Genomic DNA, 18300 nt, shown 5'->3' on the forward strand with positions numbered 1-18300 from the left:
CGTGTGCGTCATAACGCACATATGAACTGTTGGATGAAAATGCATCCATCCATTATCTGTAGCTGCTTATCCTGTTAGCTACAGAATGAAGCCTATCCCAGCTGACTACGGGCGAAAGGCGGGGTACACCCTGGACAAGTCGCCAGGTCACTGCAGATGGACACATAGACACAAACAACCATTCACACCTATGGTCAATTTAGAGTCACCAATTAACCTAATCTGCATGTCTTTGGACTGTAGGGGAAACCAGAGGAAACCCACACAGACAACATGCAAACTCCATACAGAAAGGCCCTCGCCGGCTGCTGGGCTCGAACGCAGAACCTTCTTTCTGTAAGGCGACAGTGCTAACCACTACACTACACTACTGTGCCGCCCCCAAGGCAAGAGTCTCTGGAGATTTTTTTTGTTGTTGTTCTAGTTGGCAAAATTTATGTGCAGCTCATGCGTGTGCGTCATAATGCACATATGAACTGTTTGGATGAAAATGCATCCATCCATTATCTGTAGCTGCTTATCCTGTTAGCTACAGGCTGAAGCCTATCCCAGCTGACTATGGGCGAGAGGCGGGGTACACCCTGGACAAGTCGCCAGGTCATCGCAGACAGACACAGACACAAACAACCATTCACATTCACGGTCAATTTAGAGCCACCAATTAACCTAACCTGCATGTCTTTGGACTGTAGGGGAAACCGGAGCACCTGGAGGAGGCCCTCACTGGCTGCTGGGCTCAAACCCAGAACCTTCTTTCTGTAAGGCGACAGTGCTAACCACTACACTACTGTGCCGTGCCGCCCCCAAGGCATGAGTCTCTGGAGATATATATGTTTTTTTGTTTGTTTTGTTCTAGCTGGCAAAACTTATGCTTGTGCGTCATTAGATTAGATTAGATTAGATTAGATTCACTTTATTCATCCCACATCGGGGAAATTCACGTGTTACAGTAGCAAGAAAATGTCATACAGATAACAAATAAAACTGAAATAAAAATTAGACAAACGAATGGTTAAATACAGAGAGCTATTTGCATTATCTACCGTGAAAAAGTATAGAAATACTGCCTTATTGAGAGGCTCGGAAAAATTGCATATTACAGGTAGACTCTGTATATATGTATAAAAATAGTTTAAGGCCTATATTATTGCACATAATAATTGCATCGATGAGAGATGGCAGAGGCAGTAGTGGTGAAGTAGTGCAAATATAATGACAAACAGGTTATCGGTGCTACATTACAAGTTGTGGGTGTTCTACAGTCTGACAGCAGTAGGTATGAATGACCTGCGGTGCCTCTCCTTCTTACACCGTGGGTGTAGCAGTCTACTACTAAACGAGCTGCTTAAAGCCCCCACAGCCTCATGTAGGGGGTGAGAGGGGTTATCCATGATTGATGTCAGCTTGGCTAAAGCTGGGCATACACTGTGCGATTTTTGGCCCGATTTTGACACGATTTTCACTCGTGCGACTATTTTGGAGATTGGGCCGAGTTTTGGCTCAATCGTGCGTCTCGGATCGTGTAGTACACATGGGGTAACGACAAGCGATTAACACCTCACGACCTCCTCCTGATCGATTGGATGAAAATCAAACCTGTTTGAAATCCTGAGCATCGGATCCGAGCATCGCATCTGAGCATCGGATCGTATAGTGTGAGAACAGGAATCGTAAGCTGCGTGCTGTTTACCCCTGCGATTCACTCGTACAGTGTGAGCAGCAGCTGAATACCGCAATTGAAAAAAATCGCACAGTGTATGCCCAGCTTTACATCCTCCTCTCACCCACCTCCTCAATGGAGTCCAGAGGACAGTCCAAGACTGAGCCAGCCCTTCTGACCAGTTTATTAAGTTTCTTCCTGTCCCTCTCTGAACTTCCACAGCCCCAGCAGACCACAGCGGAGAAAATCGCTGATGCCACCACAGAGTCATAAAAAGTCCTAAGCAGTGTCCTGCACACACCAAAAGACCTCAGTCTTCTCAACAGGTGGAGACGACTTTGGCCCTTCTTGTACAGGACATCTGTGTTGTTAGTCCAGTCCAGTTTGTTGTTGAGGTGAACACCCAGGTATCTGTACTCCTCCACGATCTCAATGTCCAAACCCTGGATGTTCACTGGTGCAATCCAAGGAGCCGTCCTTCTGAAATCGATCACCACCTCCTTTATCTTGCTGGCGTTGATGCGCAGGTGGTTCAGTTCGCACCAGGCAACAAAGTTGGTGATGACCTCTCTGTACTCCAAATCGTCCCCTTCTGATACACATCCAATGATGGCCGTATCATCTGAGAACTTCTGGAGGTGGCAGCTGTCCGTGTTGTACCTGAAGTCAGATGTGTAAAGTGTAAAGAGGAAAGGAGAGAGCACTGTACCCTGTGGAGCCCCTGTGCTGCAGACTACCACATCAGACACAGTCGCGGAGCCTCACATACTGCGGTCTGTTAATGAGGTAGTCGATGATCCATGCAGCCAGGTGGCAGTCAACACCAGCTCCCTCCAGCTTCCCCCTAAGCAGTGATGGCTGGATTGTGTTGAAAGCACTGGAGAAGTCAAAGAACATGACTCTCACAGTGCTCCCAGTGCCCTCCAGGTGTAAAAGTGACAGGTGTAGCAGGTAAATGACAGCGTCATCCACACCAATGCCCGGTCGATATGTGAACTGCATGGGGTCCATCTCACTGTTCACCAGGTGTCGGAGGTGGGAGAGAACAATCCTCTCCATGATCATCAGGTGAGACATTAAAGCTACTGGCCTAAAGTGGTTGAGCTCCCTGGGGTGCGCAGTCTTGGGAACTGGAACCACACATGATGTTTTCCACAGAAGTGGAACTCTCTCCAGACTGAGGCTCAGGTTGAAAATGTACAGAAGTATCCCACAGAGCTGATCTGCACAGTCCTTAAGCAGTCTGGATTTGATACCATCCGGGCCAGCAGCTTTCCTTGTCTTGATCCTCCTCAACTCCTTCAACACCTGATCAGCTGTTATGGAGAGGCGAGGGGTGTAGCCGAGGTGCGAGTCCTGTAGAGTGAGGTCAGGGGTGGAGTGTGTGGATTGGTCTGGCAGGGAGCAGAGGGGGGTGATGTGGTGTGAGGAAGGAGCTGTTGGTGTCAGAGGTATTATGAGGGGAGAGGGGTGGTGGTGGAGTGATATCACAGACAGGTCAGGACTATAGTGAGTGGGGGAGGGTGGGGTGGGGTGGCACAGTCAAATCTGTTGAAAAAGAGATTCAACTCATTTGCCCAGTCCTGGCCCCTAGATACAGGGCCTCTCCCACTGTCCTTTGTGTGGCCAGAGATGGTTTTCAGGCCTCTCCATACCTCTCCGGTGTTGCTCCCCTTAAGGCGCCTTCCAGTAGCTGTCCTTGCCTCTCCTTATCTCCCTCTGCTCTCTCCTCCTCTTGTTGCCAGATTTAAAACCCCTCATCATAACGCACTTGGATGAAAATGCATTATATTTTATCTCATCTCATTATCTCTAGCCGCTTTATCTTGTTCTACAGGGGTCGCAGGCAAGCTGGAGCCTATCCCAGCTGACTACGGGCGAAAGGCGGGGTACACCCTGGACAAGTCGCCAGGTCATCACAGGGCCGACACATAGACACAGACAACCATTCACACTTACATTCAACATTCACACCTACGCTCAATTTATACCCCTTTTCCACCAAATCAGTTCCAGGGCTGGTTCGGGGCCAGTGCTGGTGCTGGTTCACAACGCGTTCAACTTGCGAGACAGCTGAGAACCAGTTTGCTTTTCCATAGCTCGCGGTACCACGTCATTACGTCGCTGTATACGTCATTACGTCGCTGCATACGTCAGTTACGTCGCTACGTTTGCTTAAACCTTGGCGCGAATATTGAAGCAAAAACAACACGGAAGAAGCAGCAGCAACAACAACAACAATAATAATAATGGCTGACTTCGCGTTTGTACAGCTGCTGCTTCTCGTCGCTTAAAAATGGCGACCTTTTGCGGTCTTGTTATTGTTGTTGGTCTTAACAACTCCGCCCCCCGCTGACGTAAGCGGTTCTTTCCTCTGGCCCAGCAGAGAGTTGGGCTACGTTTACATTAGACCGTATCTGTCTCGTTTTCTTCGCGGATGCACTGTCCGTTTACATTAAACCGCCTGGAAACGCCGGGAAACGGGAATCCGCCAGCGTCCACGTATTCAATCCAGATCGTGTCAGCTCCGGTGCTGTGTAAACATTCAGAATACGCGGATATGCTGTGCTGAGCTCTAGCTGGCGTCTCATTGGACAACGTCACTGTGACATCCACCTTCCTGATTCGCTGGCGTTGGTCATGTGACGCGACTGCTGAAAAACGGCGCAGACTTCCGCCTTGTATCACCTTTCATTAAAGAGTATAAAAGTATGAAAATACTGCAAATACTGATGCAAATACTGCCCATTGTGTAGTTATGATCGTCTTTAGGCTTGCCATCCTTCCACTTGCAAGTAGTAAGTGATATGCGCTGGGATCTCACACACAGCGGCTCAGTCCCGAATCGTGGCTTGTGCACTTCACTCGTGCGCTCTGTGAGCTGAGCAGGGCCGGAGTGCGCACCCTCCAGAGGGCACTCGCTGTTCAGGGCGGAGTGATTTGGAGCGCAGGATGCCTGCGGAGCCGAGCGTATCCGTGTATTGGCGTTGCTGTGTGCACGCAAATCGTGTATTGGTGTTGCTGTGTGCACACTAATCGTTTTAAAAACGTTAATCTGATGATCCGCTGATACGGTCTAATGTAAACATGGGCTTGGTGCTAGCCTGGAACTGGTTTTTCTGGCCCCAGAGCCAGTTCTTTGTCAGTGGAAACAGAAAACCCGGTTCCAAACTAAGCACTGGCCCCGAACCAGCCCTGGAACTGCTTTGGTGGAAAAGGGGCATTAGAGTCACCAGTTAACCTAACCTGCATGTCTTTGGACTGTGGGGGAAACCGGAGCACCCGGAGGAAACCCACGCGGACACAGGGAGAACATGCAAACTCCGCACAGAAAGGCCCTCGCCGGCCACGGGGCCATTATATTTTATATATCTGCAATAACCTTTAGAATGCATGCATTTATGTAATGCACATGGTACGAGTTATGTAAATGTAAACAAAGTGAGTGTGTGTGAGCCTGTCAGTGGGATCAGGGATCCCAGCAGCCCGTTATATAACTGGACCCGATGTGCACCACAGGAACAAACCTCAATGAAGCTACACCACACACACACACTTGAAAAAAAGAGTGCACACATGAAGACGTCTTAAAGCATGATGGACTGGGAAGGTGACTGGTGATCGTGGTGTGCGCGTGCGTGAGCTGTTCCTGTGAGAGATCAGCGCCTCTTACAACTTCCGCGATTTACGCACAGACAGAAAGTGCAGCCAAAAAAAAAAAAAAGCCACGTCGAAGCACTGACGTTGTAAAAGTAGGTTACAGTAGAGTAGTGTAGAGTAGTGTGTGCGCATGCGCATATGTATGTATGTATGAGATGAGATGAGTGGCGCAGTTCTCCAGCGCTCTCGCTTTAAAACTCAGACCCGGCGTGAGCGCTCCCTGCCCGGCTTCCTCCTTCCGAAACTGCCGCGTCGCGCGCGCTCTGATCTCCCTCTCACACTTTTTCTCATCACAGTACAGTATGGGCTCGAGTCCCAAATGCTGGTTTACTTCAAATCGAGCTGCTTTGATCAAATGACAAAGTAGCGCACGCGCTTTTTAAGTTGCTACTATGTTGCGTGTGTGATCTGATGCGCCTTTTGCGTTCTGGCCAAATTTCCTCCCGCATCCCTGCAGTTAAAGCGTCAGTCAGTGAGTCAGTGTTGGGCATAAAGCGGACTTACTGTGCGCTGGATGGGGCAGCGGAAGTGAGCGGCTGTCCGTGCTGCTGCTGCTGCTGCCGGGCTCCCTGCTCCCTGCGCCCGCTTCGCCTCCACTAGCACGACGGCGTCTGCTGCAGCCGAGCTAGTCTCTCTCTCTCTCTCTCTCCACCTCCCGTGTGTGTGTGTGTGTGTGTGTGTGTGTAGAGGCGTGTGTGCGTACGTGCGTATTTGTGTGTGAATGTGTAACCCAAATATGGAGCACTTGGCCAGCCCTGTTAGCTTAGCCTAGGCTGGGGTGTTTAAATAACACAGGGCTGTGTTTTACCATTTTGGCACCATTTGAGAAAAACAAAAAAACTTGACAGAGTTGTAAAAGACTAATCTACGGTCTTTTTAAATAGAGTAATTCTTGTCTGTGACAGTACAAGCATGTCCTCTACTGAGTGCTGTTTCTGTCAGTGTACATAGATTTACAACTTTTATTTATAGGCCCTTGTTCCTGTTGATTAGTCAGTCCAAGGTTTTGGACGTGACATGGTAAAAGAGCTCACTAGGGTGGCACCACTTAATCATTTGCATTTACAGAATAGCTCATTTATACCAGTGGTGTAAGTGGTTAGTACGGTCGCCTCACAGCAAGAAGGCTCCGGGTTCGAACCCAGGAGCCGGTGAGGGCCTTTCTGTGCGGGGTTTGCATGTTGTCCGTGTGGGTTTCCTCTGGGTGCCCCTACAATCCAAAAGACATGCAGGTTAGGTTAACTGGTGACTCTAAATGGTTGTCTGTGTCTATGTGTCAGCCCTGTGATGACCTGGCGACTTGTCCAGGGTGTACCCCGCCTTTCGCCCATAGTCAGCTGGGATAGGCTCCAGTTTGCCTGCGACCCTGTAGAACAGGATAAAGCGGCTAGAGATGATGAGATGAGATGGTAAAAGAGCTCACTAGGGTAGCACCACCTAATCATTTGCATTTACAGAATAGCTCATTTATACCACTGGTACGGTGGTGTAGTGGTTAGCTAGCACGGTTGCCTCACAGCAAGAAGGTTCCGGGTTCGAACCCAGTAGCCGGTGAGGGTCTTTCTGTGTGGAGTTTGCATGTTCTCCCCGTGTCTGCATGGGTTTCTTCCGGGTGCTCCGGTTTCCCCTACAATCCAAAGACATGCAGTTAGGTTGACCTGGGGCGGCCTTGGGCTGAGGTGCCCTTGAGCAAGGTACTGCTCCCCGGGCGCTCTGGTGTGGCTGCCCACTGCTCCGAGTGTGTGCGTGTGTTCACTGCTTCAGATGGGTTAAATGCAGAGGATGAATTTCACTGTGCTTGAAGTGTGCATATGACAAATAAAGGTTTCTTCTTGTTCAGATTTCTACATTGGCTTCATTCATTCATAGGCTACAATTAATAACCAATCATTAGCGGTAAGTCATTATTCTTAGTTTAGTATTAATTGCATGGCATCTGAGGTGGCAAGACTTCAAGAGCTGCACTTGCCACACCCCTGTTTGAAGGCCTTGAGCCATACCTCTGTCCTTGTAAACAAAGGGGAGGGGGGGGAATGACTGTTGATTTATGATATTTTTAAATATTATTTACTTCACAGAGTCATGGACGCTTTCCATCAGGGTGAAGCAAAGTCCCAAGCAGTTATGAAAACCTGATTGTCGAATCATACCACATACAGCATTAATCTATTTCCTTATCCTCAATCCTATCCTGTTGACCTGGTTTTTAATGCAGTTCTGCTTTAAAACCACCTTATTAGGACTACTGTATAAAGACATTTTTAAAGCCGTGATTATATGTTAAAGTAAAATTTGCTGGAAATTACTCAGTGTTACATGAAAAGCGAGCGAGCGAGAGAGAGAGTTTGTGGAAAGAGACAAGGAGGAGGAAGTTGTGGAGGGAGGTGTTGGGGCAGGATAGAACATCAACATCTGACGTTTATTTGCCTCATCATTTGTTCCTTGAGGGCATGGGAATGCCTGTTTGCCTGGGTACACGAGGTCTTCTCAAGGGATTTGTCTCTCACACGCATGTGCATGTGTGCACGCACACACACGTTTGTTTCACTATCCCTGTAAGGACCTTCCATTGACATAATTATTATTGCAGTTAATTAATGCTGTGCCTGCTCCTCAACCTAACCTTAACCTCAGTAATGAAAGGAAACTTTTTTGTTTGTTTGTTTGTTTAAAACAACACATGAGCAGTTTTCTTATGCAGACCATCCTAATGTCCCCACAAGGTAGAAATTGTCAGACTTTACTATCCTTGTAGGGACATCTGGTCCCTAGTAGTATATTAAAACACACACACACACGCACACCTCTTTAAAGCAGCAGTGTTCAAGGAAATCCAACGAGAAGTGAGTGAATTTTTGCTTCTGTATTTGCGGAGACCAGATAACCACACAAATGTAGTGACCCCGTCACACTGAGCATTACAGAATACAAAATGAAATGTAATTTCATTTCATTTCTCCGTGTGTGTGTGTATGTGTGTGTGTGTGTGAGAGAGAGAAGATTCTAGAGTACAGTACACCCCTCTGCACATGGGCATGTCAGACATCCAGGTGGAGATCAGACTGAACACATGACCTTCACCGACAGACACTATAATGCTTCCTATCTTCATCCAGCATTCAGTGTTGTTATGGAGCGGCTCGTCTGGTTCCTCTGAACACCACTGTGTTTGATTTAAGAGAGGTGTGAAGCTGTGTGTGGGCCGTCACAGTCAGGATACTTTTAAAAGGTTGTGCATTTCCAGTTATCCGAAGTGTCACGCCCTCTACTGGGCAAATCAAGAATTACTGCAAAGGCCTTTAAAAGCAGTACTTTCAAAGCCTGAATTCATAAAATACTAGTGCATCTCAAAAAATTGGAATACTGTGAAAAAGTACATTTTTTTCATAAATTAATTCAAAAAGGTAAACTTTCACATATTCTATATTCATTACACGTAAAGTGAAATATTTCAAGCGTTTTTGTGCTAATTTTGATAATTATGGCTTATAGCTCATGAAAATCAGAAATCCAGTATCACAAATTATTAGAGTATTTCCTAAGATCAATCAGAAAAGTATTTACAATACAGAAATGTCCAACTTCTGAAAAGTATGCTCATTTAAGCCTAGGTCACAACCGGACGTACGATTTTTTGGCCGTGCGATTTTTGGCGTTTCCCAAATCGCTGCGGTTTTTTTGTTCATGGAGAAAGACGCACGTTGGCCATAAGTTTGTCTTGCAACCTGAAAAAAACGTAAGCGCCCGTAGAGTTTGTTTGACATGACAAAGAACCTCTGTGGCCAGTCTACGGCTTGAAAATCAGCACGTCACACGCGCGCCCTCCGTGCGTTTCACGCGTGCCCTCCGTGCGTTTCTTGCGTTTTTTGCATATAGACCGGCCGTAGGAGCACGTACGGCCGGTTGTGACAGAGGCTATATACACACAATACTTGGTTGTGGCTTGTTTACCATGAATTATTGCATCAGTGCAGCGTGGTATGGAGGCGATCAGCGTGTGGCACTGCTGAGGTGTTATTGAAGCCCAGGTTGCTTTGATAGAAGCCTTCAGTTCATCTGTATTTTTGGGTCGGGTGTTTCTCATCTTCCTCTTGACAATACCCCATACTCTATGGGGCTCAGCTCAGGTGAGTTGGCTGGCCAATCAAGCACAGTAATATCATGGTCAGTAAACCATTTGGTAGTGATTTTGGCACTGTGGGCAGGTGCTAAGTCCTGCTGGAAAAGGAAATTGGCATCTCCATAAAGCTTGTCAGCAGATGGAAGCATGAAGTGCTCTAAAATCTCCAAGTAGACAGCTGCGTTGACTTTGGACTTGATAAAACACAGTAGACCAACACCAGCAGATGACATGGCACCCTAAATCATCAGTCTGTGGAAACTTCACACTGGACTTCAAGCACCTTGAATTCTGTGCCTCTTCACTATTCCTCCAGACTTTAGGACCTTGATTTCCAAATGAAATGCAAAATTTACATTCATCTGAAAACAGGACTTTGGACCACTGAGAAAAGTCCAGTTCTTTCTCTTCTTAGCCCAGGTAAGATGCTTCTGATATTGTCTCTGGTTCAGGAGTGACTTGATAGAGGAACGCAACAGTTGTAGCCCCTTTCCTGAAGACATCTATGTGTGGTAGCTCTTGATGCACTGACACCAGCCTCAATCCACTCCTTGTGAAGCTTTCCCAAGTCCTTGAATCAACTTTTCTTGACAATCCTCTCATGGCTGCGGTCATCCCTGTTGCTTGTGCACCTTTTCCAGCCAGCCTTTTCAGCAATTACCTTCTGTGGCTTACCATCCTTGTGGACGATGTTGATGACTGTCTCTGGACAACTGTCAAGTCAGCAGTGTTCCCCATGATTGTGGTTGCATGTGCTGAACTAGACTGGCAGATACACAGTATTTATACTGTTTTACTCAAACTTAAAATGAAATATTCTCATATTTTGAGATACTGAATTTCTAATTTTCATGTGCTATAAGCCATAATTATCAAATTTAAAAAAATAAAGGCTTGAAATATTTCACTTTACATGTAATGAATATAGAATATATGAAAGTTTACCTTTTTGAAGTAAATTATGAAAAAATGAACTTTTTCACAATATTTTAATTTTTTGAGATGCACTAGTATATTCCATCCATCCTTTATCTATACCTTATCCATCATGAATAATTGATAGAAGTATTATTGACATTGAAATATTGATAGAAAACTAGACAATAAAGTCTTCCCAGTACAGTGCATTGCTTCTGAACTTAAACTATACATTTGATAAATTCATCAAAGAACAGAGAAAAAAAGAAATGTCTCATCTCATTATCTCTAGCTGCTTTATCCTGTTCTACAGGGTCGCAGGCAAGCTGGAGTCTATCCCAGCTGACTACGGGCGAAAGGCGAGGTACACCCTCGCCTGACACATAGACACAGACAACCATTCACACTCACATTCACACCTACGGTCAATTTAGAGTCACCAGTTAACCTAACCTGCATGTCTTTGGACTGTGGAGGAAACCGGAGCAAACCCACGCAGACACGGGGAGAACATGCAAACTCCGCACAGAAAGGCCCCAGGGCTCGAACCCAGACCTTTTGCTCTGAGGCGACAGCGTTAACCACTACACCACCATGCCTATCTATCTATCTATATATATATATATATTTTCTTCTCGAGTGACACATTATAGGAAAAAGAACCATAGAGCCAGGTTTCCTTTAATTTGTCATCCATATATATGTGGCATGTTTCTAAGACTACCACAGATGAAATTACATACATTAATAATACATTAATATTTCCTTTCCTGTTAATTTATTTGGTGTTGACTGGATTCTGAAAGAAATTTGGCATATTATAACTTTGCTTTTAATATTGTTGTTGTTGTTTTCATTAAAAACCTTTACAAGTCAACAGTAAGAGGAGAATTCCATCCATCCATCCATTATCTGTAGCCGCTTTATCCTGTTCTACAGGGTCGCAGGCAAGCTGGAGTCTATCCCAGCTTACTATGGGTGAGAGGCAGGGTACACTCTGGACAAGTCGCCAGGTCATCACAGGGCTGACACACAGACACAGACAACCATTCACACTCACATTCACACCTACGGTCAATTTAGAGTCACCAGTTAACCTAACCTGCATGTCTTTGGACTGTGGGGGAAACCGGAGCACCCGGAGGAAACCCACGCAGACATGGGGAGAACATGCAAACTCCGCACAGAAAGGTCCTCGTCGGCCGCTGGGCTCAAACCCAGGACCTTCTTGCTGTGAGGCGATAGTGCTAACCATTAGGCCACCATGCCGCCCAAGAGTAGAATTGTATTTAAAAAAAATTTTCAATGAACATGGCCAGCAAATATATTATTATATTCATTTTTAAGTCAATGTTTTAATATGATAATATTTTGAGCATACAAATATGAACACATTATTATTATTATTATTATTATTATTATTATTATTATTATTATTATTATAAGCCCACATTAATAAAAATATATTCCATATGCTTACTTTAACCTCCTAGGGCTTAGCGGTCACATGCGTGGACAGCACTTTATGGAAATTCGGAACAAGAATCCACATATGTGGACATACTTTTTCTCTAAAAGTACATCTTATCAAAAGATGATGCTTAGTTTTTATTCTAATCAGGTTCTAATAAGCCCAAATAGCAAAGAGAAATAAAAAATGCATGTAAAAAAACAACTTGGGCCTTAGGAGGTTAAGTTTATTTTTGCCTTGTCATATTAAGTGTCTGTTTATAATGAATCAGTTTATTTATTTATTGCTGCATTAGTTATGGACAGGGTATGTGTTCAGTATTTTTAAGATGCTGATAAAGGATATAGAATCTCTGCATGGTATGTTGTCAATGTCAAAAATAGATGCTTACTATATGTGACACATATAGAGCTATATAACGCTGTACAACAGATATGGTTACGCATCACCTGTGGAAACAGTATATGTACCGCTGTGCATACTGTGGGCAATGTGCACAATATTGTGTGACATGACTCGTGCAGCGTGAGTGGGTGTACAGGCTGAGATGGAGGAAAGCATGAAGTAACACATAGCGTGGCAGGGGGTGCATGTGGAATAGCATATAGACTGTGGTTTGGCATCTTCCACATCAGCATTCTTGGTTCCTGCTTCAGTAATCAGTGTGTTAAAGACAGAGCAGACTGTATGGACTTGGACAGTAAAACAAGAAGTCACAAGTTTTTTGTTGTTTTGGTTTCTAGACACATTAGATGGAAAAAGAAACATTCATTATCAAGACAGTTATAAAGTACAGTGTTTTCATTTTAATATTGGGACATTAAAATGATACCATATAGACATTTCAAGCCTATTATATGTGTATTATAAAACTATAAGGCCAAAAGTATGCGGACACCTGACCATTGCACCCATATATGGTTGTTCCCCAAACTGTTGCCACAATGACAATGCCCCTGTGCACAAATGAGGTCCATGAATACATGATTTGCCAAGGTTGGAATGGAAGAGCTCTAGTGACCTGCACAGAGCCCTGACCTCAACCCCACTGCACACCACTGTGATGAACTGGAACATCGGCTGCACCCAAGGCCTCTTTACTTGATACCTTACTAATGCTTTTGTAACTGAATGAACATAAATCCCTGCAGCCACGCTCCAACATCTAGTGGAAAGCCTTCTCAGAAGAGTAGAGGTTATTATGACAAAGGGGGACTAAATCTGGATGTTCAACAAGCATATATGGGTGTGATGGTGGACAGCCATGGCCTAAAGGTTAGAGAAGCAGCCTTGGGTTCAAAGGGTTGCTGGTTTGATTCCCTGGACTGGCAAGAAAAATCCATAGCTGAAGTGACTTTGAGCAAGGCACCTATCCCACAATGCAGGTGCTGGGTGTGTGTGCTTGTTGTACGTTGCCTGCATAAGAGTGTCTACTAAATGCCTATAATGTAACGATGGTCAGATGTCTGCAAACTTTTGGCCATATAGTGGAGACTATAGACGCAGGGTGCACTATATATATAATTTATTTTTAACAGTTACTCCATGAAATTGAGTCATGCATGAGCTGATAGCCGACGAGGTGTGTAGCGCCAAGTTGGCTCTAAGCCATGTACGATGAGATTGAGTGGAATAACTGTTTTTTTATCCACATTCACTGGATTTTGAGAAACAGATCATTTTAATTTTTTGCAAATTTGATAAATAAAATCTTTATACAAAATGTCCGACAAAATCATTTCCGCTTAGAATGTAAACAAACTGGCGAAATGACAGAAGCAATTTGTGAAAAATGCTATAATAATAATAATTCTTGAAAAATAAAAAAAGATAAGTTCTTACCATCAAATACTTTTATTCCATATTTTGTTGCGCTTTTTTTTTGTATTTTTTGGGGGTTTTGTTTTCGAGTAGAGTTTTCATTTCATCCTCGATTGGTTCAGCAACACACTCCGCAATTTTGTTTTTCTCTATTTACGGTATATGAGCTGATAGCTGAATAGTAGAATAGCCAATCAGAGTGCGCGATTGCTCATATCCAGTGAATGTGGATAGAATGACTATATATATATATATATATATATATATATATATATATATATATATATATAAGTAATAAAACATGACGGTGTGATAGGAAAATAATCAACAATGGAATGGTGGAATGCAGTGAACAGAATTTGCAGCAAATTGCCACTGCTAAAAAATTAACATTTTATTTATTAACGACATGAATGACATGTCTATATTTATAGTTACGTTTAATCTTGTGTAATGTCCAAGAACTGAGAAAATTCTTGTGATGTTACAGCAGCTATAAACAGTCATTCCTTCACCAGCTTTTCTCAACAATACATCTATCTATCTATCTATCTATCTATCTATCTATCTATCTATCTATCTATCTATCTATCTATCTATCTATCTATCTATCTATCTATCTATCTATCGAACGTGCAATGCAACATGACTCTGAGACACCACAGTGGGTAATAAGTACCCAGTGTGTACCCAGGGTGTGTGGCCACAACTAGTCATTTCCTAGCAAAAGTTCTCACCTGACTGGACCAAACAAAGTAGCATTGATCAGATCTTTACTGGCTGTCTACTCATTTCATGAAGCAAGTTGAATTAAAAACATTGATGAATTCTGACCCACAAGCATGACCAGTGCATTACATTCCAGGCATTTAGCAGACACTCTTATCCAGAGCGACATACAACATACCCAGAGCAGCCTGGGGGTTAGTTGGCGGTTAGGTGCCTTGCTCAAGGGCACGTCAGCCATTCCTGCTGGTTCAGAGAATCAACCCAGTAACCTTTTAGTCCCAAAGCTCTGCTTCTCTAACCATTAGGCCATGGCTTCCCAGCGCAGAAGAGTACTGTTTCCAGCAGGACACCATCTGAGCTTACTCTACACGGGTTATCAACATGGTCAGCAAGAAGCATCTTGCAGTACAATACCCCAAAAGAGTGTATTAAAGCAACTGCAAAGTTTTTTAAGTATCAAAGATGGAAATATTTTGATGTTGCAGTTAATAATCTGAGTTTTGTTCAACAGTTCACTTGCTAAACTAATGACAAAATGCTCAAAGCCTCATAAAGCAAGTGAGAAGTTAAGATAGCTGTACTGTAGGTATGATAGAACACAGCCAGGTTAGATATAAAGCACCCGGTAATGGCTGCATGTCACAGTGACTGCATACATATAGTAAATATATGAAGTAGTAAAGTTTTAGTTAAGGTTTATTGCATTTTTATGTAATTCAACATTTCCGTTTATATACAGTATTTTAAAGTGTGCATTTTCATCTGATGATCACTGCTTTGAGTACTATGTAAAGACCCAATTACAAAAATATTGTCACTGTCCAAACACCTAGATGAAAGATTGTATTATAAATGTGTGCCAGTGTTGTAGGTAATTGAATATATGGGCCTCTTTTTCACATTATCTGAACAAAGCGAACTGTAAGTCAGACAGAAGTCTAATTACTGTATTCAGTTTTATGGTTGAGGAGACAAGATATTATACTGTGTGTTTAAAACTTATAAGTTCATTTTGAGGGTAAGGATTTTCTCATTAGTTTGTCTTTTTCTAAAAATTCATGATTTTTTTTTTTTAACACCAAGGGAGTTAAAGTTGCCAAATTTGACATGGAGACTCCCTAATCTCAGTATTAAGAGCACTCAGTTTAATCTGCCCATTCAGCCCAGGCTGATTAGCTCTAATCTTGAAGCACGTAAGGTGATCTTTAGAAAGTTTAGCTCTAATTAGTGGCTGTAAAACCTTCAGAACAGGCAACGCGATTGAGAAATCTTTCCTTTTCCAAGCTAACTGGAGCGAGAAGGTGACAACATCTGAATAATGTATGATCCAGAAGATCAAAAAGAACTCATCCTGCAGTTATAATAAGAAATCCAGTGGAAAAGGGATTAGACACACCTCAGAAGCGCTTTTTTATTTTATTTTAAATCCTTCCATAGCCTGGTTGCTTTCATTCCCACATTGTTCATACACAGAAATGTGTTGGGGGCGGGAAGTTTAGGAGGGGAGGGGGGATTGGGTTGCGGACAGCAAACACTTCTCTAACAGTCCCACTGTAAATCAGTGGAAGATGACTTCATTGTACCTTTAAAATGCATATCCTGGACCAATTTTGTTTTTTTAATATGAAAGAATGTCCCTTTACATACTCATCCAGAAGGGTAATTTTGCACAAGGCCATCTGTCTACAGCAGAAAAAAAATAAAACGCGTCTGGAAAAATCCCAAGGGAGTTTGGAGCCAGATTCATGACATCACCTGCGGAACCACCAGCAGGCTGCGAGAGCTTGCACAGTTTCAGTGCACAGCCTGTGTAGACCTAGCCTGGGCCCGCCCATCCTAAGCGTGACGCAACACGAGGGCCTGATGCTCGCAGAGCTTTGAAGTCGCGTTAGCCAGACTAGTGTAGACCAAGTTTAGCAGCTAGCGATTAGCAACTTGTGAATTGCCAATTTTCTTGGTCTTTTTCTAGGCTCTGCTTGGTCCTCGGCTTCGAGGGCCTCAGAGGATGCAACACTTTGCCTTCTGTCAGGGGAGACGAACACGGCTGGCTCCTTTGGTGACGCTGACACAGATGGAGACGGTGTTGCTTTGGGCATTCTGATAGATGGAACTGCGTCTTTTTTCAGATCAAGTTGCCTCGCGAAGCCCATTTCCCACTGCAAATAGTTCTCAAAGTTGTCGGGCCTTGTGAAGTGAGCACCGCAAATAATGCTGTAGTCTGTAGCATGTAGCCAATTTTTCCGGGTGCCTCGCATGAAGCGCTCCCATTTCTCTCTCATTGTCCGATCTTTTGGAAAATGATGAGTACTAATCCCATCAAGATTGGTGTTGCTACACCCTCCTACGATACATCTGTTAACCATTTTAATAATTACGTGATAACGTTGAAGAAATTTGCAGAAAACCACCAGGTCGTTTTCTCATAAACAAACCAGCGCTGACGTAGGATTCAGAAGGAGGCGTCCCGCACGCGACATCACGAAAATCAATGTTTCCCGGGAAATCCAAATGGCAAGTTTTTTCAGAGGCGGACCAATTCACCTCAAATGGCTTGATTTCAACTGAATTTTTCTGGTATTGCGCAAGGTAAAAAATTGCACAAAATGCAAAATGTGACAGATATTTGACCAAAGTTTAATATAAAACAGGAGAATTACATTGATCTTGCTCATGAATTTACCCGTGATATGCACTTTAATATCTAAAGTTCTCTTAAACTAGAATAAAGATAAAGTGTGTTTTCCTCTGATGCTAATGGATGCCTCTGTTCCTCTAATTACAGGAGGTGATTAGTGAGTTTCTGTCGAGTACATTATACTACACACACTCTTGGAAATTTATAGTAAACTGGGGCTTTAAAGTACAAACATAAGGTTCACATGGGTGGCTTTTTAACAAATATTTGTATCTCAAAACACAACATTATGTTACACAACTTGACCTTAGAAATGTATGTTGTACCTTTTAGAGTACATTTACACTGGCTGTACTTTGGGAAATAAAATCTACAACTCCAAATCAGAAACAGTTAGGAAGGTAAGGAAAATGTGTAAAGGGCAAGGGCGCAAGCCTAAGCTGAACACCTGCGATCTCTGATCCCTCAGACGGCACTGCATCAAGAATCATCATTCATCTATAGCTGATATAATCACATGGGCTCATGATGACTTTGGCAAACCTTTGTCAAGCACTACAATATGGAGTTACATTCACAAATGCCAGTTAAAACTTTACTGTGCAAAAAGGAAGCTTTATGTTAACTGTGTCCAGAAGCAGCATCAAGTTCTCTGGGCTCGGAGGCATCTGGGATGGACCATCACACAATGGAAACATGTAGTGTGGTCAGACGAATCAGTATTCCTGGTCCTTTTTGTAAGAAATGGGCGCCGTGTGCTCCGGACCAAAGAGGAAAAGGACCAGACTGTTACCAGCAACAAGTCCAAAAGCCAGGATCTGTCATAGTATGGGGTTGTGTCAGTGCCCTTGGCAAAGGTAACTTGCACTTCTGTGATGGCAGCATTAATGTAGAAAAGTACATTGAGATTTTGGAGCAACATATGCCGCCTTCAAGACGACATCTTTTCCAGGGAGATTTCAACAAGACAATGCAAATCCACATTCTGCACACATTACAAAGGCATCGCTGTGGAAGGAGAGGGAGCCTGTCCCTTCTGTCCCCAATAGAGAATGTGTGGTGAATTTTGAAATGAAAAATATGCCAGTGATGACCCCGGACTGTTGCACACCTTCAGATCTGTTTGCAGGAAGAATGGGACAAAATAACACCTGAAACATTTCATCACTTGGTGTCTGCAGTCCCTAAACATCTTTTCAGTGTTGTGAGAAGGACTGATAACATGATAAAGTGGTAAATACTTTACTGTCCCAACTTTTTTAAACATGTTGCAAGAATCTAAATTG

At 43.7% G+C, this 18300-nt stretch overlaps 1 protein-coding gene across 2 annotated transcripts in view; it reads right to left on the reverse strand.

The window, feature by feature from the left end:
* The window catches only part of atxn1a (ataxin 1a), a 244077-nt gene extending 238101 nt beyond the window's left edge, over positions 1–5976 (reverse strand). For both annotated transcript variants that reach the window (XM_060942718.1, XM_060942717.1), the window contains exon 1: positions 5825–5976. The gene's annotated coding sequence lies outside the window, so the exon portion shown is untranslated. The remainder of the gene's footprint in view (positions 1–5824) is intronic.
* Positions 5977–18300: the final 12324 nt, after the last annotated feature.

The sequence above is a fragment of the Neoarius graeffei genome, chromosome 16, assembly GCF_027579695.1.
Source record: "Neoarius graeffei isolate fNeoGra1 chromosome 16, fNeoGra1.pri, whole genome shotgun sequence".
NCBI lineage: Eukaryota > Metazoa > Chordata > Actinopteri > Siluriformes > Ariidae > Neoarius > Neoarius graeffei.